The sequence below is a fragment of the Triticum urartu genome, unplaced genomic scaffold (genome assembly GCF_056163025.1).
Source record: "Triticum urartu cultivar PI428250 unplaced genomic scaffold, HENAU_Tu73 scaffold2, whole genome shotgun sequence".
Lineage (NCBI taxonomy): Eukaryota > Viridiplantae > Streptophyta > Magnoliopsida > Poales > Poaceae > Triticum > Triticum urartu.
This window is the reverse complement of record NW_028260368.1, coordinates 9,531,827-9,559,636: the sequence shown is the minus strand read 5'-3', so window position 1 is coordinate 9,559,636 and position 27,810 is coordinate 9,531,827. Positions and strand designations below refer to the sequence as shown.

Below are 27,810 nucleotides of genomic sequence, written 5' to 3'. Positions count from 1 at the left end.
CACAACCCCTTGGGGTTATCCTGCGCTTGGAAGAAGAACTAGGAAAAGGAAAAAATATAGCGATAGTTTTATTCTTCGTCGCCGTAAGTAAATACGTAACTAGGAATATGGAAAATTGCATTTTTGGAATTTGCAATAATGCGATGGGCGAACGACGGGAATTGAACCCGCGCATGGTGGATTCACAATCCACTGCCTTGATCCACTTGGCTACATCCGCCCCTTATCCAGCTAAAGGATTTTTTTCTTTTTTCCATTGATCATTATTCTATTTATTCTGACCTCCGTACTTCGATCGAGATATTGGACATAGAATGCCACTCTTTAAAAAGGAAAAAAGGAGTAATCAGCTGTGACACGAAAAAAAACGAATCCTTTTGTAGCTCATCATTTATTGGCAAAGATAGAAAAGGTCAATATGAAGGAGGAGAAAGAAACAATAGTAACGTGGTCCCGGGCATCTAGCATTCTACCCACAATGGTTGGCCATACAATCGCGATTCATAATGGAAAGGAACATATACCTATTTACATAACAAATCCTATGGTAGGTCGCAAATTGGGGGAATTCGTGCCTACTCGGCATTTCACGAGTTATGAAAATGCAAGAAAGGATACTAAATCTCGTCGTTAACTGAATTCTGAATAGAAAGATTAAGAAGAAAAAAAGATTCAAAATAAAGTAAAGGTAGGCGGGGAATAACCTTATTTATGACAAGTTTCAAACTAGTAAAGTATATCCCTAGGATAAAGAAGAAGAAAAGTGGGCTAAGGAAACTCGCAAGGAAAGTTCCAACCGATCGTCTACTTAAGTTCGAGAGAGTTTTCAAAGCACAAAAACGTATCCCTATGTCTGTTTTCAAAGCACAAAGAGTTCTTGACGAGATTCGCTGGCGTTACTACGAGGAAACTGTTATGATACTGAACCTCATGCCCTATCGAGCATCTTATCCCATCTTAAAGTTGGTTTATTCGGCAGCCGCAAATGCTACTCATTATAGGGATTTCGACAAAGCGAATTTATTTATTACTAAAGCCGAAGTCAGTAGGAGTACTATTATGAAGAAATTCAGACCTCGAGCTCGAGGACGTAGTTTCCCCATAAAAAAAAGCATGTGTCATATAACAATTGTACTAAATATAGTAAAGAAATCTAAATAACCTTTAGATCCATCTAAGATTTCGATTCCCAGTAAAAAAAATATAGAATAGAAAAATATGGGACAAAAAATAAATCCACTCGGTTTCAGACTTGGTACAACCCAAAAACACCATTCCTTTTGGTTCGCACAACCAAAAAATTATTCTGAAGGTCTACAGGAAGATAAAAAAATAAGGGATTGTATCAAGAACTATATACAAAAGAATAGGAAAAAGGGCTCGAATAGAAAAATAGAATCAGACTCAAGTTCCGAAGTAATTACACATAATAGAAAAATGGACTCAGGTTCAAGTTCCGAAGTAATTACACATATAGAAATCCAAAAAGAAATCGATACGATCCACGTCATAATCCATATTGGATTCCCAAATTTATTAAAGAAAAAAGGAGCAATCGAAGAATTAGAGAAAGATCTACAAAAGGAAATTAACTCTGTAAACCAGAGATTTAATATTTCTATCGAAAAAGTTAAAGAACCTTATAGACAGCCTAACATTCTTGCAGAATATATAGCTTTCCAATTAAAAAATAGAGTTTCATTCCGAAAGGCAATGAAAAAAGCCATTGAATTAACTAAAAAAGCAGATATAAGGGGAGTAAAAGTAAAAATTGCGGGTCGTCTCGGAGGAAAAGAAATTGCACGCGCCGAATCTATTAAAAAGGGTAGACTTCCCCTCCAAACAATTCGCGCTAAAATTGATTATTGCTGCTATCCAATTCGGACTATCTATGGAGTATTAGGTGTAAAAATTTGGATATTCGTAGACGAAGAATAAGTAATCTTGTCTTCGGATTCTGTCCATTGATAGAATAAAAAATGACAAGAGACTTTTTTCCTGAAATCCCTGCAAAAGAAGAAATTATACCTCTTTCTATAAGATTTAATGAAAATTGATAAATCATTTAATATAATTGCTATGCTTAGTGTGTGACTCGTTATTTTTTTCTTTTTTTTAAGAAAAAAACTTAGTAATTATAGAAAATTAACTAATAACCAACCTATTGCTTCGTATTGTCGAGATCCTAACTAAGAAACAGTCACTATATGAATAAATACCTCTATCATAACATAAATGAGTAGATGTGTCATATAGTTGTAGCAACTGCAATTTTTTCTCTAAAAAAGAAAAGGGATTCTAGGTTGTGAAGCAAAACTAAAGGGATGTGGATAAAGGGAGGGATGATAGAAAGAAGGAAGAGGAAATAAATAAGATATAGGATTCCACTATGTATGGTCTATGAATTACATCATAAAAGGCAATGTGATAAAGCATCAATATAATAAAAATAATAGAGAATTAAAAATTGTAACTTGAAACAAGAACTACAAATTTAAAGCAATAATAAAGAGCCGCCCGGGTTAATAAAACTGAGAAAATTAACTCGGAAAGAAATTTTTTGGAAGCTCCGTTGCGGGATTCAGACCTAACCATTCAAGGAGAAGCAGTGGGAACGACAGAACCTATGATTCCATAGGATTTTATTGAAAAGAATCCTAACACTTCATTGGGTGGGATGGCGGAACAAACCAAAAAAATTGTCTTATTTGGTAAGTTTATAAATTAACAAATAAGACAGGAAAGAGTAAATATTCGCCCGCGAAATTCTTATTGAATTAGAATACTTTACCGCGATTCAATAAGAGTAAAAATAAGGATTTTTTTAAGAAGGATTACATTATCTATAAATATAGAATTTAGATAAATATACACACACATCTGGATATATTCTAGATCTTCTTTTTTGACTATATATTATATTTTTCTGTTTTAACAAATTCAATATAAAAAAAACCGAACTTTTTCTATTATCTATTAATGTGTATCTATCCGTACCGTAATATTTTGGAATATTATGAATTAGAGAAATTTACATGCTTTCTGATTCCATTCGCGAGGAGCTGGATGAGAAGAAACTCTCATGTCCAGTTTTGCAGTAGAGATGGAACTAAGAAAGAGAACCATCGACTATAACCCCAAAAGAACCAGATTTCGCAAACAACATAGAGGAAGAATGAAAGGAAAATCCTGCCGAGGCAATCGTATTTGTTTTGGTAGATATGCTCTTCAAGCACTTGAACCCGCTTGGATCACGGCGAGACAGATAGAAGCAGGACGAAGAGCAATAACACGATATGCACGTCGTGGTGGAAAAATATGGGTACGTATATTTCCCGACAAACCGGTTACACTAAGACCCACGGAAACACGTATGGGCTCGGGAAAGGGGTCCCCCGAATATTGGGTATCCGTTGTTAAACCTGGTCGTATACTTTATGAAATGGGGGGAGTATCTGAAACTGTAGCTAGAGCAGCTATCTCCATAGCTGCCAGTAAAATGCCCATACGAAGTCAATTTATTCGATTAGAGATATAGAACCCTAAAAGGGGTATGGAAGATAAAAAAAAATGCTCGGTTTTTCTTTCTGGAAAGACAATATTTCTTTCATCCTTTTGCATTGAAATAACAAATTGAAATCAAAATAATATGATTCAACCTCAGACCCTTTTAAATGTAGCAGATAATAGTGGAGCTCGAAAATTGATGTGTATTCGAGTCATAGGAGCTGCTGGTAATCAGCGATATGCTCGTATTGGTGATGTTATTGTTGCTGTAATCAAAGACGCATTGCCCCAAATGCCTCTAGAAAGATCCGAAGTAATTCGAGCTGTAATTGTACGTACATGTAAAGAGTTCAAATGCGAAGACGGTATAATAATCCGCTATGATGACAATGCTGCGGTTATAATTGATCAAAAAGGCAATCCAAAAGGAACTCGAGTTTTTGGCGCGATTGCCGAGGAATTGAGAGAATTGAATTTTACCAAAATAGTTTCATTAGCTCCTGAAGTATTATAAATACTAGTAGGCGAAATTGAGACCAAAGAATTAATTTAGTAGATTGTGTTTTACGTATATGTTTTAAAATCCAAAATGAAAAAAAAAAAAAGAAAACATGTTGATTATAGAAAAATTAGGAGGAACCTAGAATTAGAGTCTTATGGGCAAGGACACTATTGCTGATTTACTAACCTCTATAAGAAATGCGGACATGAATAAAAAAGGAACAGTTCGAGTAGTATCTACAAATATTACCGAAAACATTGTTAAAATACTTCTACGAGAGGGTTTTATTGAAAGTGTTCGGAAACATCAGGAACGTAACAGATATTTCTTGGTTTCAACTTTGCGACATCAAAAGAGAAAGACTATAAAAGGAATATATAGAACAAGAACCTTTTTAAAGCGTATCAGCCGACCCGGCTTACGAATTTATACCAACTATCAAGGAATTCCTAAAGTTTTGGGTGGAATGGGAATTGCTATTCTTTCTACTTCTCGAGGAATAATGACAGATCGAGAAGCTCGACTAAACAGAATTGGGGGAGAAGTCTTATGTTATATATGGTAATCGCCCCGCCTATAGTGCTCGAATTCTATCTCGCCCTTCCTATTTTTAAAATAAAAATAGAAAAATAGGAGAAAAAAAATATGACAGAAAAAAAAAATAGGAGAGAAAAAAAAAACCCGAGAGAAGCAAAAGTAACTTTCGAAGGTTTAGTTACGGAAGCCCTACCCAATGGAATGTTCCGCGTTCGGCTAGAGAATGACACCATCATCCTAGGCTATATTTCAGGAAAGATACGGTCTAGTTCTATACGAATACTGATGGGGGATAGGGTCAAAATTGAAGTAAGTCGTTATGATTCAAGCAAGGGACGTATAATTTATAGACTTCCCCATAAGGATTCGAAGCGTATCGAAGACTCGAAGGATAGCGAAGATTTGAAGGATAGCGAAGATTTGAAGGATACCAAAGATTCAAAGGATTAGGTTTTTCTTTTTTTTTCTAGGGTAATAAATTCTAAGTTCTAAAATTCAAGCGAAGAGACTTATTTTTTCCAAAAGATTAGATTCATAGTTTAAAAAAGGATACGGAAATATGAAAATAAGAGCTTCCGTTCGTAAAATTTGTACAAAATGTCGACTGATTCGTAGGCGTGGACGAATTAGAGTCATTTGCTCTAATCCGAAGCATAAACAAAGACAGGGGTAATCTTTCGAAAAAGAACTTTACTTTCTAAAAAGTAAAAAAAAGTACCCGCGGAAATGTTCCAATTCCAAATAAAATAATTTCATTTAAAATAATTAAAGTAAAGGGTTTATTTTACCCTGAAACGGATATCTTTGTATCTTTTTTTCTTTTTTTTATTTCTAACTCATATTTATGAGATAATAAAATATGGCAAAAGCTATACCAAAAATTGGTTCACGTAAGAAAGTGCGTATTGGTTTACGTAGGAATGCACGTTTTAGTTTACGGAAGAGTGCACGTAGAATAACAAAAGGGGTTATTCATGTTCAAGCTAGTTTCAACAATACCATTATAACTGTTACAGACCCACAAGGTCGGGTGGTTTTTTGGTCCTCGGCCGGTACTTGTGGATTCAAAAGCTCAAGAAAAGCATCACCCTATGCTGGTCAAAGAACAGCAGTAGATGCTATTCGTACAGTAGGTTTGCAACGAGCAGAAGTTATGGTAAAGGGCGCTGGTAGTGGAAGAGATGCCGCATTACGAGCCATTGCTAAAAGTGGTGTGCGATTAAGTTGTATACGCGATGTAACACCTATGCCGCATAATGGATGTCGACCGCCTAAAAAAAGACGTCTGTAAAAGAATTAACCCGCTTTCAACTTTCATTTCAAGAGAAATAAACGATTCAATGATAAAATAATAATACTAGTCTATTATGGTTCGAGAGGAGGTAGCAGGATCCACTCAAACACTACAGTGGAAGTGTGTTGAATCAAGAGTAGATAGTAAGCGCCTTTATTATGGTCGTTTCATTCTGTCCCCGCTTAGAAAAGGTCAAGCGGACACCGTCGGTATTGCCTTGCGAAGAGCTTTACTTGGAGAAATAGAAGGAACATGTATCACACGTGCAAAATTTGGGAGCGTGCCGCACGAGTATTCTACAATAGCAGGTATTGAAGAATCCGTACAAGAAATTTTACTAAATTTGAAAGAAATTGTATTGAGAAGTAATCTCTATGGAGTTAGAGACGCATCCATTTGCGTCAAAGGTCCTAGATACATAACTGCTCAAGATATCATCTTACCGCCTTCCGTAGAAATCGTTGATACGGCACAACCTATAGCTAACTTGACAGAGCCCATTGATTTCTGTATTGATTTACAGATCAAGAGAGATCGTGGATATCAGACAGAACTCAGAAAGAACTATCAAGATGGAAGTTATCCTATAGATGCTGTATCCATGCCTGTTCGAAATGTGAATTATAGTATTTTTTCTTGTGGGAATGGAAATGAAAAACACGAGATACTTTTTCTAGAAATATGGACTAATGGAAGTTTAACCCCTAAGGAAGCACTTTATGAGGCTTCTCGTAATTTGATTGATTTATTTCTTCCTTTTCTACACGCGGAGGAAGAGGGCGCTAGTTTCGAAGAAAATAAAAACAGGTTTACTCCACCCCTTTTTACTTTTCAAAAAAGATTAACTAATCTAAAGAAAAACAAAAAAGGAATTCCATTGAATTGTATTTTTATTGATCAATTAGAATTGACTTCTAGAACGTATAATTGTCTAAAAAGGGCCAATATACATACACTATTGGACCTTTTGAGTAAGACTGAAGAAGATCTTCTGAGAATTGACAGTTTTCGTATGGAAGATAGAAAACATATATGGGACACTCTAGAGAAGCATCTCCCAATTGATTTACTTAAGAATAAACTCTCGTTTTAAATCCATTGCAATTTTTTTTCTTCTTCTTTTTCGAGTTAGAATAAAAAGAAAACAATTTAGCATCTTTGGTACAATCTATATTTTCGCGAAATGGATCATAATAAAATGGATTTTAGGTATCTAGGGAAGATTCACTTGGAAGTAACTATTTCCTAGATACCTATGGTACTTCACGGTTGAATGAATCAAAAAATATCTAAAAAAGACCTAAAGTTAATGATTTATCAATGGGTAATGTTGCTCCAATACCTAACCAAAGAGCTACTACAGTACCGATTAAAAAAACGGTCGTAGCTACTGGGCGGCGAAATGGATTTTGGAATTTATTGACATTCTCTAGAAAAGGTACTGTCAATAAGCCTGTTGGCACAGAAACCATTAAAAGAACGCCCAATAACTTATTGGGTACCGTACGGAGTATTTGAAACACGGGAAAGAAGTACCACTCGGGTAATATTTCCAGAGGAGTTGCAAACGGATCTGCCGGTTCACCAATCATTGATGGCTCGAGAACCGCTAAACCTACATTACATGCAATAGTACCTAGAATTACTACTGGAAAAATATATAAAAGATCGTTGGGCCATGCGGGTTCCCCGTAATAATTATGTCCCATCCCTTTAGCTAATTTAGCTCTTAATACAGGATCATTTAAGTCTGGTTTCTTTGTTATTGGGATAGGTGAACTCTTTAGGATCCATCCCCCAAAGGAACCGGACATGAGAATTTATCATCATCCGGCTCGAGCAAGAGTGAAAGAAATAAGACCGCGGAAGATCCTTAATAGAATTAAGGTTTATAATGACTCAATGACTCTAGGCAAGAAAAGCTTTATCAGATTCTCTTTTCCGAAGTTGCACCTACAACTACTCATTGAAAATAATCCTATTCTTATGGGTAAATGCTCAATATCCAAGTGGGCTTACAAATTTGATCATGATCAATTGCTTTGTGGATTGTCTCATGTCTCTTGATTAGTTGGTATTTATCCCCTCAATATCGCAAGTTTCTTACCTCCAAACAAAATATTTACTTGTTACTAATAAAAAATCAAAAAGTTTAGCCTACATTCTTCCTTAGATCCCTTCTTTTACTCCGATAGTATTGCGGATCACAATCGATGCAAAGAAAATGAATGCATTTCCATACTATAATAAAAAGGTAAGTGTAATAAATAGAGAACTGGATCATGTCACATGACTTATTCCATTTCTACTCTATGGGATCTTACGGAGCCTGTTCATGGATGACATGGTTGCGGTATGATCATAGAAGATATTCTCCTCAAGTGAACCAGCCTATCCTTCCTAGGTAGGGGACTTACATGTTGATTGGATGCGGAGACACCTTTGGTTGTGAATTCTAATGTGGCAGATCCAATTCTTTATCTGCATGGCCAAATCAATAATTCAAGTCACACACTCCCATAATCCGCCTTTTTTCTTTCGTAAAATTAACTTCAACTATTTGTATTGTATAAAAATACTTTGGAGTTGAAGAGAAGTATCCAAATGACATGTGTTATTTTACAATAACCCATGCTTGTAGCAATGAAATACCAAAACCTACCCGATATGATATATGATAATTATAATTCTCTATGATATGCCTTCCCTATAAAGGACCCGAAATACCTTGCTTACGTATCATTGGAAAGTGCATTAACATAAATACGGCAGTAAGCAGAGGCAGTACAAAGGTATGTAAACTATAAAAACGAGTCAAAGTGGATTGGCCCACACTAGCACTTCCGCGTAATAACTCCACTAAAGGCGATCCTATTACCGGAATGGCGTCAGGTACACCTGTCACAATTTTGACTGCCCAATAGCCAATTTGATCCCAAGGCAAAGAATAACCAGTTACACCAAATGATGCAGTCAAAACAGCCAAAACCACACCTGTGACCCAAGTTAATTCGCGGGGTTTTTTAAATCCCCCTGTGAGATACACACGAAATACATGCAGGATCATCATTAAAACCATCATACTTGCTGACCATCGATGAACTGATCGGATTAACCAACCAAAGTTGGCCTCGGTCATTATGTATTGAACCGAGGAAAAAGCCTCTGTAACGGTTGGTCGGTAGTAAAAAGTCATAGCAAAACCGGTAGCGACTTGTACTAGAAAACAAGTAAGTGTAATTCCCCCTAAACAATAAAATATGTTGACATGGGGAGGAACATATTTACTAGTTATATCATCTGCAATTGCCTGAATCTCAAGACGTTCCTCAAACCAATCATATACTTTATTGAGATAGGTAACTAACCCGAGTCCCCCTCTAAGAGCCGTATATGAAAATTTCATCTCGTACGGCTCAAGCAGAAACACAAAAATTTTCAACGAATATTAGAAAAAAGGTTCAAAACTTCATCAGCCACTGAATTGGGTCGATTTGCCTTGAAGATATCAAATAAGAAAAATCCGGAATATCTTCTTTGTGATGATAATGCCAAAAAATCTCAAGTTGGCGCGTCTTTCTTTCTTCCTTTCCCTTATGTTGGTCATTAGAGGCTTCTTGACTTTTCTCTTCCCTATAAAGGATTTGTTTTTTTATGCGTAATATAGAAATTATCTTGTTGAGATCCTATGAATCAGTTCAATTAAAACCTTAGATTCATACTAGAGCCACGATGATTTAGTCTCAAGCTAAACAAAAGGCAAGGGTTCTTCGAATAAGAACCGCTTGATAATCATTTATTGAATCAGTGTAATGACTCGACAAAATCGAGAGAAAAAAAGTTGTCTTTTGGGCAAACAAAATTGGAAGGAAGAAAATTTCTTTTTTATTTTTATTTAAGAACTACTTGAATTTTTCAGTCTGGTTGCGAGGTCTTAATAGTGAGTATGAATCATAGTTCCATTTTTTTTTGATCCACTCTATCTATTTCGTGTTCCAGATACTAGAATAAATAATATCTGACGAATTAGAATCATCTTGATAGAGATAACAGGCCCTTTCTATGTATTATCAATAGGATCAATTCTAACAAGTCACACACTCATATTCCAGAGATACCGAAACAAAAAAATTCCGCGGTCGAACTACCATAATATCTAGAAATGTAGATCTTAAACTAGAAAGGCTTTTTTGGATGGAAAAACTCTGACTTCCTAGTTTTAGTTAGTAGAAACCTAATTGGTTAAAATTCCGTCCAGTAAAACGGAAGAATTATAAATTTCTAAAATGATAGATAGGAATATAGCGAATAAAGCCATTGCGATCCCCATAAAAGGAGTAGTCCCCCAACCCGGGGCGACTTTCCCATATTCCGAATTCAAGGGTTTCAGTAAACTACCTGCACCAGTTCGTTTTGGCCTAGGTTTAGAACTATCTTCAACGGTTTGTGTAGCCATAAATTCTATTTAATCATTGGTGTTGACTTTGTATACTATTCCGTTGTAGTTGTAAATACACGATCTTTTCGTAGATCCATTGTAATCTTGAAATTCTATAAAAATGGAAACAGCAACTTTAGTCGCCATCTCCATATCTGGTTTACTTGTAAGCTTTACTGGGTATGCCTTATATACCGCGTTTGGGCAACCCTCTCAACAATTAAGAGATCCATTCGAAGAACACGGAGACTAATTTAAGTAAGAAGTCTCCCAGATAGGGGGACTTCTTACTTAAATGAAATTATTTTATTCTTTTAGTTGGAGTTGGTGGAACCTTAGGTGGTTCTCGGAAGAAGATAGCGAAAAAAATTATCCCTAAAGTCGAAACTAAAAGGAACGTATAAACCAATGCTTCCATAGATTCGATCCTGGTTTATTTACAATTATAACTTCCACACCTATTCATTTGTCATTTGGGATAATTTCCCATATAAAGAAAGAAAAAGAGTCAAAGAAAGGATGGGAGATGTTTCCCATGTCAAATCAAAAAAGAGAGGTGAAAGATACTATAACAATGTGTATCAAACTGCCTGTTTCCTTGTAGTTGGATCTCCCACTTTTTGGAATGTTCCAAATTCCACTTGAGCATCCAAATCTGGATCAATACCAGCAAAAACATCTCGGAACAATGTTCTAGCGCCATGCCAAATGTGTCCGAAAAAGAAGAGCAAAGCAAAGGTAGCATGACCAAAAGTGAACCAACCCCTTGGACTGCTGCGAAAAACACCATCAGATTTCAAAGTAGCCCGGTCTAATTCAAAAATTTCCCCTAATTGAGAACGCCTCGCATATTTTTTTACAGTAGCAGGATCAGAATAACTTACTCCATTAAGTTCGCCACCATAGAACTCCACCGTTACACCTACTTGTTCAACACTATATTTGGATTCTGCTCTTCTAAAAGGAACGTCTGCTCTAACAATTCCCTCCTCATCTACCAAAACAACCGGAAATGTTTCAAAAAAAGTAGGCATACGGCGTACAAAAAGCTCACGTCCTTCTTTATCTCTAAAGACGGGATGTCCTAACCATCCAACAGCTATTCCATCCCCATTGTCCATTGAGCCTGCTCTGAATAATCCCCCTTTTGCCGGATTATTACCAATATAATCATAAAAGGCTAATTTTTCGGGAATTTTAGACCAAGCTTCTGATAAACTAAGATTTTCGGCTAAACCATTGCTAACTCTTCGATATATTTCTTGCTGAAAGTATCCCTGATCCCACTGATAACGAGTAGGCCCAAATAATTCGATTGGGGTCGTTGCTGACCCATACCACATAGTTCCAGCAACTACGAAAGCTGCAAAAAAAACAGCAGCGATACTACTGGAAAGTACAGTTTCAATATTGCCCATACGTAATCCTTTATATAGACGTTGAGGCGGACGGACACTAAGATGGAATAAGCCCGCTAATATACCCAATGTACCCGCAGCAATATGATGAGAAGCTATTCCCCCCGGAACAAAAGGATCAAAACCTTCTGCACCCCACGCTGGATTTACAGCTTGTACTTTTCCAGTTAGTCCATAAGGATCGGATACCCATATCCCAGGACCATACAAACCCGTTACATGAAATGCCCCAAAGCCAAAGCAAGCCACCCCTGCAAGAAATAAATGAATTCCAAAGATCTTGGGCAAATCCAAAGAGGGTTTTCCCGTCCGCTCATCAGAGAATATTTCTAGGTCCCAATATACCCAATGCCAGATCGCTGCCAAGAAACACAAGCCAGAAAACACAATATGCGTACCTGCCACACCTTCATAACTCCAAATACCCGGATTTGTTACAGTTCCTCCTGAAATACTCCAACCACCCCACGAATCCGTTATTCCTAAACGAGTCATGAAGGGAATTACGAACATACCTTGTCTCCACATTGGATCCAGAACAGGATCAGAGGGATCAAAAACTGCTAATTCGTATAAAGCCATTGAGCCAGCCCAACCAGAAACTAGAGCTGTGTGCATTATATGCACCGCAAGCAATCGACCCGGATCATTCAATACGACAGTATGAACACGATACCAAGGCAAACCCATGGAAATACCCCTTTAGCAAAGAAAAATAGACACGATGTCGCTTTATTTTATCGCATTGAAAAAGACTATCCATATCCTATGTACCTAACCCTTCTAGGGGATTCTGTGTCAGAAAGCGCGAATATTTATTTCATTCCATTAAAAATAAGAAGCCAATTCTGTTCATAAGAAGAAAGAGAAGCAGATCTATTCTATACTCGATAAGTGCCAATATGCAATGGGTAACTTGGCCAATTTGGAAAAAACGAAGAATAGATCGCTACCCCTCTTTGTTTAGCATTCAAATCACCCATTCCCTTTTCTTTATTCAATCTGTCTTACATTCCTTATATGTATAACCTTTCAATCTACGTATTAATAGAATCTATAATATTCATATAGAATAAGAATAAAAATTAAGACAATAAACTGCGGATTCTTTCTTTCTGTTCCATTCTTACGTTTCCATATTAAAGTGTGGTTTTCTTACTTAAATTTAATAATATTAATCTAATATGCCCATTGGTGTTCCAAAAGTACCTTACCGGATTCCTGGAGATGAAGAAGCGACTTGGGTTGACTTATACAATGTTATGTATCGAGAAAGGACACTTTTTTTAGGTCAAGAGATTCGTTGCGAGATCACGAATCATATTACAGGTCTCATGGTATATCTGAGTATAGAAGATGGAATTAGTGATATTTTTTTGTTTATAAACTCCCCAGGCGGGTGGCTAATCTCAGGAATGGCTATTTTTGATACGATGCAAACGGTGACACCAGATATATATACAATATGCCTCGGAATAGCCGCCTCCATGGCGTCCTTCATTCTGCTTGGAGGAGAACCCACCAAGCGTATAGCATTCCCTCACGCGAGGATTATGCTTCACCAACCTGCTAGTGCTTATTATCGGGCAAGGACACCAGAATTTTTACTAGAAGTAGAAGAGTTACACAAAGTTCGCGAAATGATCACAAGGGTTTATGCAGTAAGAACAGGCAAGCCTTTTTGGGTTGTATCCGAAGACATGGAAAGGGATGTTTTTATGTCAGCAGACGAAGCCAAAGCTTATGGACTTGTCGATATTGTAGGGGATGAAATGATTGACAAGCACTGCGATACTGATCCAGTGTGGTTTCCAGAAATGTTTAAGGATTGGTAGTGTCCGGATTTCTTGTAAAGTTATTTCACAGCTAAATTCGTGTTTTCCTCGATTTAATAGAAAATAGAAAGACTTCATGATGAGCAATCATCAGGTTAAGATGGATCTAAACCAATCCATTTTTTTCTATATACATACAACATGCCGACGGTTAAACAACTTATTAGAAACGCAAGACAGCCAATACGAAATGCTCGAAAAACGGCCGCGCTTAAAGGATGCCCTCAGCGTCGAGGAACATGTGCTAGGGTGTATGTGCGACTCGTTCAGATCATGACTTCAAACAAATATAAAAAAAATTGAAGTATCCATGATTAGTACCAATGAATAGGATATAGCTTCTCTATCCTAGATTTCTATGGTATATGGAATTTATGGTTTCCTTTGGTGCAAATCCAATTATCTAAATTGGAAATAAGAAGCAATTCTCCCATTGGTAGCAAATGGTTATCCATTAAGCGGAGGAAATAGTAATAAAAAGAAAAAGGCTTATGCTCCTTTATCTTAAAAGAACGGACTAACAGGGTCAGCTACTTAGCCAACTTTCATAATTAAATACCGTCACTGTATGGATAACTCTTATTGTGAAAAGAGCTATTTACTCTATAATGGATAGGTAGAGCCAAAGAATGTGGACTATACAAGTTCGCAATACCTTTTGATGAAAGAAAGGGCTCCGGTGTATAGAGAGGGCCTCACCGTTTAAAAGGGAACCATAGAAACGATGGAACCCACTATTTTTTTTAGTATTATTAGAATGAATTTGTTATTTCGTATAGAAATAACTGAACGGAGTGGAATAAAAAATCGTGGTTGGGAAGGTTACTATAGCAAAAGCCATTGGAATTAATATTTTATATATCGGAATAATTAGTTTTGTTATTAATGAGAAAAAGGGTGGCTAAAAGAAGAGAAATCATTAGTTATTCATTAAGGTTAATTTGATTCAATGACCAGAGTTCCGCGAGGATATATAGCCCGGAGACGACGAACAAAAATGCGTTCATTTGCCTCAAACTTTAGAGGGGCTCATTTAAGACTTAATCGAATGATTACCCAACAGGTAAAAAGAGCTTTTGTTTCCTCTCATCGAGATAGAGGTAGGCAAAAGAGGGATTTTCGTCGTTTGTGGATCACTCGGATAAACGCAGCAACGCGGGTATATAAAGTATTCGATAGTTATAGTAAATTAATACACAACCTGTACAAGAAGAAATTGATTCTTAATCGTAAAATGCTTGCACAAGTAGCTGTATCAAATCCAAATAATCTTTACACGATTTCCAATAAAATAAAGATCATCAATTAAAGGTATAAATAAAGTAATATACTGGAATAATAAAAGATGAATTCCCGGAGAGGGAACTCCGGGAAGATACAATAAATTAAGATTAAGTGGTAGGAATCAACGAGCTGGATTACTTTCTTTATAATATATATAGGTCTGGCCCTTTCGAATTCGAATAAAACATCAACAATCGGAACTTAAGTTCCGGTTGTTGTTTCTTAAATTTTGGTTGTTGTTTCTTAAGTTTCGATTGGAATTGTACTTTTGCGTTAATTGAGGAATATGTCTATTTTTTCTGGGTCTAGAACCTGTAATTATTGAAATTGACTGGGCTTGAAATTGCTTTTCGTTCTCATAGTTACGAAACGGTAAGAAAGATAAAATACGAGCCTGTTTTATAGCAAGAGTAATTAATCGTTGTTGTTTCAAGGTTAATCTATTTATTCGTCTCGATAATATTTTTCCTTGTTCACTAATAAATCTATTAATTAAACTCATGTTTCTATAATCAATTCGATCTCCCGGGCCAATCCGGGGACGCCTACGAAAAGGTTGTTTAGATTTACGAAAAGGTTGCTTGAATTTACGAAAAGTTTGCTTGGATTTACGAAAGGGTTGCTTGGATTTATTAAAAGTTTGCTTGGATTTACTAAAGGGTTGCTTAGATTTAAGAAAAGGTTGTTTAGATGTATACATGATTTATTCCTTATTTAAAATTTGAAAATTTGAAAATTCACTTCTTTATTTTATTAATTTAGGATCCAGAAGAAGTAGTTTTTCTTTGATCCATATCTTATTTGATTCATATTATAGTATATGAATACCCTCTATACATATGAAATAATATCTACCGGAAATCAGATGAGTTGATTTGTATTTTGTATTCTATACTATGTTTTCTTTATATATTAAATATGAAGTTCTTACTCTTTCTGTTGTTTGGAAAGATCAAACACACGATGTTCCTATTTCTTTATTTCGTGATGAGTCGTATGCTTGCGACAATAACGACAAAATTTTTTGAATTCTAATTGTCCGGGTGTATTGTGGCGATTCTTTTGAGTACTATATCTAGAAATCCCCGTCGATTCCTCATTGGCACCTTTTCGAACACAACTGATGCATTCCAAAATAACTCTGATTCTAACATCTTTTCCCTTGGCCATGAACCTCCTTTTCTTTTTGGATTGACTTAACTTAATTCTTCTACTTATTCTTTTATTCTTCTATTTTGAATCCGAAGAAGAAGAATAAAATTCATTAGAATAATTTTTTTTTATTCTTTAATTAAGTAATAAAAAATAGAGAAATAATTAAAGAATACAATCCTTGTCGAATTAGCAAAGATTTTGGTTCGAAATCCTTTCATTTAATTAGCCAGCCCCGCCTTTTCTATGCTCTGATTTCTGAGGCCTTATTTAGCTTGGGTACCCCTTTAAATTGAATTTCTATTTTCAAAAATGGGGTTTACCAAATTTTTAATGACTCTGAGGTTCAACCCAATCCATCTTTTCTTTCTTTTTCCTTCCGATACTAAAAAAAGATTGAAAAGGATCAAATTTTGTCATATCACGAAGAAATCTATCCCTCCCATAGCAATAACTAGAATTAAAAAAAAGGGAATGACAAAGCATCTGGGAATAAACGATTAATTTCTATCAATAAACCTGCTAAAGCACCAAACCATAGAGTACTTAGCACGGGTGCTACAGAGAGATATGTTTTTATATCCCGCATTGAAAATCCTCCTTCCTTGTTGGAATACATATATGATCATAAACTCTTGCCCAAGATTGTTATGCTATATATAAAATGAACCATATCGACGAAATTTTCCTATCCCTAAAAAAGAAAAAGATGACCCCTTCTTCCTATATATTACCAAGGAAAAGTAATCCTTCTTTTATAGGCGAAATTATATTGGATTTTATATGTATATAATTCCTTAATTATATGAGACCAAAAAGAAGAAATGACACGAGGGTTCTATATATAGATAGAGAAAGAAAGAAGAAGAAAATTATGATGTGGAAAAGAAGACAGGAATTGTGTACAATGGCATTGTACAACAATTTAATTTGGAAAAGGGATGTAGCGCAGCTTGGTAGCGCGTTTGTTTTGGGTACAAAATGTCACAGGTTCAAATCCTGTCATCCCTACCTATTACTTCTTTCTTCTTTATAGGCAGTAGCGACGAGATCAATTAAAGTAAAGTGGGTATAACTTGAATTTGTGGAGACTATACGTACGTGAGATACATTAGGAATAGAAAAAGATTTTCTTTTTGAATGAATGAAAGCGCTCTTAGTTCAGTTCGGTAGAACGCGGGTCTCCAAAACCCGATGTCGTAGGTTCAAATCCTACAGAGCGTGATTCCATCTATTTTATGTCGAAGCAGAGTAAAATAACTTAACAAAATTGAATTGTAACTCCAATTTCAATTTGACCTCCTCTCTGGTCTGGAGGAGGTCAATCAAAAAAAAAAAATGACTCAATCAAAGATCCAACTGATCCCCACGCCTGTATTGCAAATACGCAGTCACGAATAATCCCGCTAAAGTAATAGGAATTAGGCCTAAGACGATTCCAAATAGAAAAACTTCAATCATTTCGATTTGTTCGAGGGGATAAAAAAAGAGGTACGATCTATCCCTAAATAGTACTCTAAATTATCCACGAATCTCAATGACCAAGAAAAGAATTCCTAATTAGTCTGGAAAAGAGTCGTAGAATGCCAGGAATCCCAAAGAAAGATTTTTCTTTTCTGAATTATAATTATTCAGTCAATTCAAATAAGGCGTATCTTGTTCAAGCCAATAAATAGAGCTGGGGTTATAGTTAAAGCAGCCAGTAGAAAACCAAAATAACTAGTTAAAGTAAGCATGAAAGAGTTAAATTCCATTTATTTTTTTTTACTACACTACATATGTTGGTAAAGCATTTACCTAAGTTATGGAAAATTCATAATTCATCAGTTATTTTAGATAATACTAAAAAACAAGATAGAGTAAGATACAGAAGTGTAAAAGAAAGTGGATTCATCAGATGATACCTGAGTCCCTAATTCCGAATCAAGAGATTTGTTGTGGAATTTGTCAATTGAGTAAAGTAATAATATTAAGAACTAGATCATCTAACCCCATTGAATGAAAAAAAGAAATTCAATTTTCAGGGAAATTTTTGAATAAGAGATAAATAAACAATTGAATTTGAAAAAAAAAACTTCTTTCTATTTTGGATAATTTCTTTTTCAATAGGACCCTCTTTTTGGAGTGAACGATCGAATATTCCCCTATTCCTTCTTATTTTAACTGATTGTATTCCATATGGAATAAGAGGAGAACAAAAGCATTCCACGACCTGCCAAGGGGCTGTTAAAAAAAAAAAAAAAAGAAAGCTCTTCCTTGAATTTACTTTATTTTTATTCCTTTTTCGAACTCCAACCAAAGTAGATTCGAAGACGAGTCACTTCAATTATCCTTTTAAGTTCTATTCTATCTTCTGTCTTTCCCTATTTCATCTCGTAAAGTTCCGCGCTCGCAGTTTGGTCAAGAAAGTTAGACCTAATCCAACAAACAATACAAGGATGAATTACGAATTATGAAAGGATAGATTTCACATATACTTGTCCTTGTATTGTGTCAGTATGAGAATATCCTTCCTAAATTATTTATCCAAACCTATTGATCATTAACTTAGATTTTCCCAAGATTTTGGCTGCTATTCCGAATTACTCTATTATTCCGAAGCCAATGAAAAGTAAGTAGAACCTACAAAAATGGGGTTTTCTATTGATGCCTTGAATAACATATAGCTTACCTATAGACAAAAAAAAAATAAAAAAGTAATTATGTTTCGGAACCAGGCAAAACCAGATTGCTGTGCCATAGGAAGGATAGCTATACTAATTCGGTATACTCAAAATACACCTTTGGTACAAAATTGACAATCTCACAAGGATGAAATATCAGTAATTTTCTATTTACTGGTCGATCCCATCTTTTACGGAATCAATTCCTTTTTTGAATGTACAAAAATTTTGGGAGTTCAGCATGTCTGGAAGCACGGGAGAACGTTCTTTTGCTGATATTATTACCAGTATTCGATACTGGGTTATTCATAGCATTACTATACCTTCCCTATTCATTGCGGGTTGGTTATTTGTCAGTACGGGTTTAGCTTATGACGTGTTTGGAAGTCCTAGGCCAAACGAGTATTTCACGGAAAGCCGACAAGGAATTCCGTTAATAACCGACCGTTTTGATTCTTTAGAACAACTCGATGAATTTAGTAGATCCTTTTAGGAGGCCCTCAATGACCATAGATCGAACCTATCCTATTTTTACAGTGCGATGGCTGGCTATTCACGGACTAGCTGTACCTACTGTTTTTTTCTTGGGATCAATATCAGCAATGCAGTTCATCCAACGATAAAACAAATTCCAACTATAGAACTATGACACAATCAAACCCGAATGAACAAAATGTTGAATTGAATCGTACCAGTCTATACTGGGGTTTATTACTCATTTTTGTACTTGCTGTTTTATTTTCCAATTACTTCTTCAATTGAGAGAAAGAAAGAGACTAATAAGAATTCTCTTATCCCATTTGGAAGGATACCATCCTTATAACTACCCATGACTGTTTTTGTCTCTAGCATGACCAATTGATAAAATGTGGAGGAAAGTAGGGGAAATGGCCGATACTACTGGAAGAATTCCTCTTTGGCTGATAGGTACTGTAGCTGGTATTGCTGTGATTGGTTTAGTAGGTGTTTTCTTTTATGGTTCATATTCTGGATTGGGTTCATCTCTATAGTAATCGGAGGGACCAGATTGTAAACATGAAAAAGTAGGAGCTTAGCGGGTCCTTACCCCCCTTTATCTGATTAGAGCGGAAAGGACCCGCGGAATTTTTATTTTACTCTTATAACGCGAATTGAATCTATTCGATTCACTCTTATGAAGCAACAAGAAAAAGAGATCACTCGAGGATCCAATATCTTATTCCACGAAGGAAGTATCCTGAAAATCCTTGATTTAGTTTCGAGTAATAAACTAATAAAACCTTAATCAAAACTATTCAACTAGCCTAAAAATAAAAAAACCTTCAATGGAAGAGTTTACTTTTTTTTTGCAAAATTTCTGTAAATTTGAAGTTGAACTTAATTAAACAAGCCAAGCAATTTGCTCACAATCACAAGAAATTTTTCCCCCGCCATATTTTCTTCCCCTCTGTTTGTCCACTACCTCGGCTAAACCTAAGCAAAAGAAAAAGAGGTCCAAGAGACAGACCCGAATAAAGAAGAAATAGTAATCTTTGACGAATTAGGAAGAAAAAGGATTCTTATTTTGATACAAGAAGAATCGGCACAAGAAAAAGGCTTTTTCTTGTGCCGAATAGACGATTAAGAAGACCTGCAATCCCTCCGAAAAAGAAGAAATTTTAATTTGATTGTTCTCGCCTTTGCCTTGGATTCTCTTCTTTTGCATGGGATATAAATAAGGAATTCCAGACATCTCATAAACAAAAAGCAGTCTAAACAAAAAAAGGATTTCCAAAATAGATCATAGATAATTCTAGCAATTGCCAATAAATCGAGGCTTTTTACCAACTTGATGGTAAGAAATCCCGGGACCTAGAAATTCATTTCGTACAATTGAACCTTTTCAAACTGTTTCTTTTTGAGAACCAAAAAAACTTGTGCCAAAATAACGGATGCGAAGAAGAACAAAAGGCCTTGGACACGTAATGGATCCTGAAGCACGATTTCTGCGTCCCCCTGACCAAAACCTCCCACATTAGGATTGCTTGTTAATGGTTGATCAAGCTTGATGGATTCCCCCTCTGAAACAAGAAGTTCTGGTCCGGGAGGTATAATATCAATCACTTGGCGTCCATCTGATGCATCAACTATGGATATTTCATACCCCCCCTTTTCTTTACGTAGTATTTTTCTTACTATACCTGTTGACGTAGCATTATAGACTGTATTGTTACTCTTGCTACCATCAGGATAGATCTGTCCTCTTCCTCGGTTTCCCCCTACATATATGGGATATTTTAAGAAATGAGCATCTTTCTTCGTAGCAGGATCAGGGGAAAGAATGGGAAAGACAATTTCACTATATTTCTTACCGGGAACAGGGCCTATCACAAGAATGTTTTTTTTATCGGGACGATAACTCTGAAAAGCAAGATTTCCTATCTTTTCTTTTAACTCAGGGGAAATACGATCGGGCGGCGCTAATTCGAATCCCTCGGGCAAAATAAGAACAGCACCTACATTCAACCCTCCCTTTTTTCCATTAGCAAGAACTTGTTTCAATTGCATATCATAAGGAATTCGAAGAACTGCTTCAAATACAGTATCGGGAAGCACAGCTTGGGGAACTTCAATATCGACGGGCTTGCTAGCTAAATGGCAATTGGCACATACAATTCGTCCAGTTGCTTCTCGTGGGTTTTCATAACCCTGCTGCGCAAAAATGGGATATGCATTTGAAATAGATGTCCGAGTTATTACGTATATCATGATCGATACAGAAATCGATCGAGTTATCTGTTCCTTTACCCAAGAAAAAGTATTTCTATTTTCCATGTCCAATCGCAGATCCCAGAATTTCTACAATAAATTAGATAGGTAGCTAAGCTAATCTAGTTCCCTATACACGAATCTGTTGTCATTCTACTGCAACAGTTGTACTGCAATGATGAATACCTTAAAGTAGGTATAAATAGAAAGAATTTTGCTAAAATGGAAAAGGGCTTTCTTTCTAAAAAAAGATGCTTGCTAATTTGATTAATATTAATATCGGGAGATCAAATGAATTTATGCTTCACTAATTGAATGATAAATGACTACAAGCGAAGGAGATAGACGATTTAAACAAAAAAAGACCCAAAATTTCAAACATGTATCTAGAATTACTGGAAAACTACAAACAAAAATAGTGAAAATAAGCTCGTTAGGAGCCCATCCAAAATCGTTGTAGACCCAACGAATTACTAGTTCCCAACCACGGGTGGAGTGAAATCCAACAAAAAAATCAGTAACTAAAAGAATAAAAAAAGCTTTTATTGAGTCATTTAAATTATAGAAGAATTCCTGAACCCAAGAATTCAAAATGACAAGTTCCTCTTTACCCAGAAAAAAAGAACCACTTAGAATAGCCAAACAGATTATATTTGTCGAGAAATGCAAAATGGTATGGAGATGATCCTCATTATTTATTTTGACCCATTGTATTATTTCCTTGTGTATTCCTGTAGGAGGTTTTTGTACATGTGTCTTTAGTTTCCCTTTTATCATCTCGTCCAAGAGAGAAAGTTCTTCTAATTCTATGAATCTTTCTAGAATCCTTTTCTCTTGAATATCAGTTAAGAGAGTTTCGGATTGCCTGGTATTCCACCAATTCTTAATCCAAAGTTCCAGACATTTGTTAAATGAGGAAGAGACCCCCCAAGGCAAAAGTACGATAAATACAAGATATAGTAAAGAAGGCAATGCTTTCTTTTTTTTCATTTTTGATCTGTAAATGGAGTTGTTAATGAATATGCTTCATTCGCTGACTCTATTCCATTCCCTGACTCTATATGATGATATTTCTATTTCATGATATTTCTATTTCTTTGAAGCAAAAACTCTATAGGTTTGATACCCTGTATCTATTCTTCTTTTTTGTATATTAGTTATTAGTGGAATTTCAGTGCATTGGGTTCTTTCTTAGATCTAGATGGAATGAAATAGTGAAATAGAATAAAAAAAAAGCCCTTTCGGATGAAAAAGGAAGAATAGTATGCGATATATCTAACTTGGATAAAAAAAAATTAAAAGCAAATTTCTCTTATCCTCGTTTGTTCCTTCCTTTAGATAAATACTTAAAAATCCCCTTACAATAACAAATCCAATTTAGAAGGGACTTCCTCCCTGTGTTGAGAAAACTTTTCTTCTTCCAATTCTTCTTTTCTTCATTCAACTCAGTTCAAAAAAGATACCTCAAAATACTTCAATTGGTACGCGCAAGAAATAGGCCAATTCGGCAGCTTTTTGTTCAATTTCTCGTGGAGTAAAAAATTTATCATCAGTACGAGTCAAGGGAATGATCCCCTGGCCCCGGATTTCCATATAAAGAATACGACGAGGATAAAGACCCTCTTTAACCTGAATTCTAATTGATTGGATATCCCGCATAAGGAATCGAAGGAAGACGCGACGTTTTATTCCAGGGAATCCCCAACGAAAAATGCACACTATTCCCTCTTTTCTATCGAATCGGTCATAACCACTACCTACATTCCACAAAATAGTACACCACAAGTAGGAGCTAATGAATAGGCCTGCGATTCCGTAGAAAGACATCACGACCCCCTGCGGAAAAAAAAGAATTTCTTGAGATGGAAGTATAGATATAATATTCTTACCAAGATAACTGGAAATCCCAACCGATAAGAATCCTAGTGAACCTAGAAAAAGAATACAGGCCCAGAAAAAATTACCCCTTTTTCGAGAACCTTTTAGAAGTTCTACCCATATGTGTTCTGATCGCCAATTCATATTAGATATACTAAATCCAGCAGCGGTCGATTGAAATTGAGAGAATAAGCTAAATAATTTTGACTTTACTTTTTTTGATTCTGAAATCGCCTTCAGCAACTAGTACTCCTGTGAAATAATAGGTTAGATACATTGACTTTCTATTCAAAAAATATTCGTTGATTCAATTAAAATAAATAAAATAAAACTCGCTATACCTGGCTCTGCATATTCATGCATTTATGCTCGTAGCCTATATCCGCATCCATAACCGTTTTTCATTTGTGTGTAGAAAGTGTGTGTAGAAAAAGCCACATACCCTACCATATTATATTACTTACACTAAAAAATACTAGACAATCTTATTTTTTTGCACATAAAGAAATAAAGAAGTCATTGCAATTGCCGGAAATACTAAGCCTACTAAAGGCACGAAAATAGAAGGTAAGTTTAAATCCGTCATGGAATAGGTGTCTCAATTCAAATTTACTATTTCTATCTAGTCGAAAAATATCTTAAGATTCTTATGATATAATTAAGTATATCTATTATAAGGAATATTGACTATTGTATTGTATTTTTTATTTTTAGTTTGAAAAATATTCTGTAAAAAAAATGAAAGGATAATAAGAAAATTCCAAAAAAGGAGAACTAATTAAAAAGATTTTATTTTGATTTTCCCATCCTCATGGCCTTTCTATCTTTCTAATCTAATTTGAAATTGGATTCAAAAGAAAGCGGTTAGAATTTACTTCCTGCATACATACTTCTCTAGAAGCGCATACAATAATGCGTGGTAAAGGCGGAAAAATAGTATATTCAATCAAAATCAAAGGGCAAATTATCTTACCTACTATAGATCCCCTACTACCCTCTTAGACTTTAAAAGGCGATATACCACCCAAAGAAAGGGTATGAAAATGCCGGGTGGAGTTAGCTTTTCGACGAAGACCTGTCCCGTGCAGCGAAGCCCTGTTAGTAAGACCCCCCGCAATAATGGATTATAGAAGAATATTATTCCAAATACTCCTCTGGACGCATATAGTAGCATTGCGATTCCGAATCTTTTTTATTTATGAATATGAACAGAAAAAATTCATTGTATCGTTGGGTCGGAGCGGAGGTTTGGTCCAGAAAAATTAGAAACAAAACGTCTACTCTACCGCATTGAAGTCTATAGCGCTGTATTTCCACGAAAGTATAATTCTTACCATCAGGATACGATCCTTTCTTTTGAACTAAACGTCTCTACGATGGGTCCAGGTTCTATGTCCAATCCCAAATCAAGGATTTCTCGCTCTTGATCGGAGTCATAAACTAAAAAAAAACTACCTTTTTATCCTTTTTCTCAAGGTTATAGAAAACTTCCTTATCTAGTTCTAGCATTTTGAAAAAAAAAAAATGCTTCTTTTTTTACACACAGTTCGAGTCACTTGTTGACTCACGATTACGCCTGTTAAAAGTTTCAAACGTCCTCTTTTTTGAAATTGAAAGAGAGTCCTATAAAAAGGTCTAACTTCCAAACTATGTCTTTTTTCATTCATTCTCCTTTAGTTTTTTTCTCTATCTAGAAGTGGAATAGAATAACCCGGTTGAAGGGTAATGATCATACGTCTGTAATGCATTGTATGGCCCAGAATAGGTCCTATTCTTCTACCTTTTCCAGGTAGTCGATGGCTATTCACAGCTACCACCTTAACACCAAAGAAGAGTTCGACCCAATGCTTTATTTCTGTCTTAGTGAATCCCGATTCGACATTAAAAGTATATTGATTCTTTCCCAATAAACGAAGACTTTTTTCTGTAAATACTGCGTATTTGATTCCATTATCATTATCATATGATAATACTATATTTTATTATTTTATTATTTTATTTGTATTTCTTTATTGTATTATACCTTAATATATATATTCTAGATATATAGAATAGACGAATCTCAATTTGTCAAGTCTCATGATCATATCATGATCTATTTTTATTCGGCTCAATCTTTTTTTTCTAAAAAAGATTGAGCCGAGTTTAATTGCAATCAATTAGAAGAATAAAGAAGAATTACTGCATTTCATAACTGATTTTTTTCTCTTTTTATTTCGTTTCTTTTTTATTTATACCTTCTTTATCTTTAGTTTTATCTAGTTAATCAATAGTATCTACCGGCTCGAACTCGAATTTGATCGCCTTCCATACTTCACAAGCTGCGGCTAGTTCAGGACTCCATTTGCAAGCTGCTCGGATAATTTCATTACCTTCGCGAGCAAGATCGCGCCCTTCGTTACGAGCTTGTACACAGGCTTCTAAAGCCACTCGATTAGCTGCTGCACCAGGTGCATTTCCCCAAGGATGTCCTAAAGTTCCTCCACCAAATTGTAATACAGAATCGTCCCCAAAGATTTCGGTCAGAGCTGGCATATGCCAAACATGAATACCACCTGAAGCTACCGGTATAACACCTGGCATGGATACCCAGTCCTGAGTGAAAAAGATACCGCGAGCACGATCTTTTTCAATAAAATCATCGCGCAATAAATCAACAAAACCTAAAGTCATTTCGCGTTCCCCTTCTAACTTACCTACTACTGTACCGGAGTGGATATGATCTCCCCCAGACATACGCAATGCTTTAGCTAATACACGGAAATGCATACCATGATTTTTCTGTCTATCAATAACTGCATGCATTGCACGGTGAATGTGAAGAAGTAGGCCATTGTCGCGGCAATAATGAGCCAAAGTAGTATTTGCGGTGAATCCCCCAGTTAAGTAGTCATGCATTACAATAGGAACCCCTAATTCTCTTGCAAATACAGCTCTCTTAATCATTTCTTCACATGTACCCGCAGTCGCATTCAAGTAATGCCCCTTGATTTCACCGGTTTCGGCCTGTGATTTATAAATAGCTTCGGCACAAAAGACAAAACGGTCTCTCCAGCGCATAAATGGTTGTGAGTTTACGTTTTCATCATCTTTGGTAAAATCAAGTCCACCACGTAGACACTCATAACACGCTCTACCATAATTTTTTGCGGATAATCCCAATTTTGGTTTAATAGTACATCCCAATAAAGGACGACCGTACTTGTTCAACTTATCTCTTTCAACTTGGATACCATGAGGCGGGCCTTGGAAAGTTTTTGAATAAGTAGGGGGAATTCGTAGATCCTCCAAACGTAGAGCACGTAGGGCTTTGAAACCAAATACGTTACCTACAATGGAAGTAAACATGTTAGTAACGGAACCCTCTTCAAATAGGTCTAATGGATAAGCTACATAACAGATCCATTGGTTGTCTTCCCCAGCAACAGGCTCGATGTGATAGCATCGTCCTTTGTAACGATCAAGACTGGTAAGTCCATCAGTCCAAACAGTTGTCCATGTACCAGTAGAAGATTCGGCAGCTACTGCAGCCCCTGCTTCTTCGGGCGGAACCCCAGGCTGAGGACTTACTCGGAATGCTGCCAAGATATCAGTATCCTTAGTTTCATACTCTGGGGTGTAGTAAGTCAATTTATAATCTTTAACACCAGCTTGAAATCCAACACCTGCTTTAGTTTCTGTTTGTGGTGACATAAGTCCCTCCCTATAACTCTTGAATTAAGAATTCTCACAATAACAGGGTCTACTCGATGTTAATTAGGCGTAAATGAAACTTTAGCAAAAATCTCGTAAAACAAAAAGGATATTCAATTAATATAATATCAACTCATTAAAGAAAATTGAGGGCATGCTTAGGTTAATGAATATGTTTCATTCATATATAATGCGTACACCCTGTGTATGTTCTATCCTATAGGAATTCCAATATAGGAATTCGATAGGAATTGAGTTGTTGTTATGGTAAGTTAACACGGTTCGTTATTAAACCATGGATTTGATTTACCAAATCCATAATTATTGTATACTCTTTGATAGATATAGCGCAACCCAAATTAATTCCTAATCCTTATTTTACAAGTTCTTAATAGTTCTCTTTTCTTATTTTGAATGCAAATACCTAACTAAATACTAATAAAATTCTTTGTTGACAGCAATCTATGCTTCACAGTAGTATATATTTTGTATATCGAAGTCCTAGATAGGAAAGTAGAGTAGGCACAGATCCTCCACAAAAGGCAAAATGTATATGAAAAAAAAGATTGATTGAACTTTCCAATGGACTCATTCCATGAGTAAACGATTGAATGGGATTCGCTTGGGCAACGAAATCAAGTCCTGGTCCCCTTTTCTCTCTTATTGAATTAACTAATTCATTTCCTTTTTACTTTTGGATTTTTTTTGATTTGATTTGGCATTATTCAACAATAAAAAAAGAAAAATTTCGACAAATTCCTTTTTTTTAATTATGTGATAATTATGAGAACCAATCCTACTACTTCTCCTCCCGGGGTTTCCACAATTGAAGAAAAAAGTACAGGTCGTATCGATCAAATTATTGGACCCGTGCTGGATGTC

General features: G+C 35.7%; 2 non-coding genes across 2 annotated transcripts; both read left to right on the top strand.

Moving 5' to 3' along the window:
* The first annotated feature begins 16,904 nt into the window (after window positions 1-16,904).
* Window positions 16,905-16,978, top strand: TRNAP-UGG (transfer RNA proline (anticodon UGG)). Its single transcript has one exon. It is a non-coding gene; the product is annotated as a tRNA-Pro (tRNA).
* A 139-nt stretch (window positions 16,979-17,117) lies between these two features.
* Window positions 17,118-17,191, top strand: TRNAW-CCA (transfer RNA tryptophan (anticodon CCA)). The gene has a single exon. It is a non-coding gene; the product is annotated as a tRNA-Trp (tRNA).
* Window positions 17,192-27,810: the final 10,619 nt, after the last annotated feature.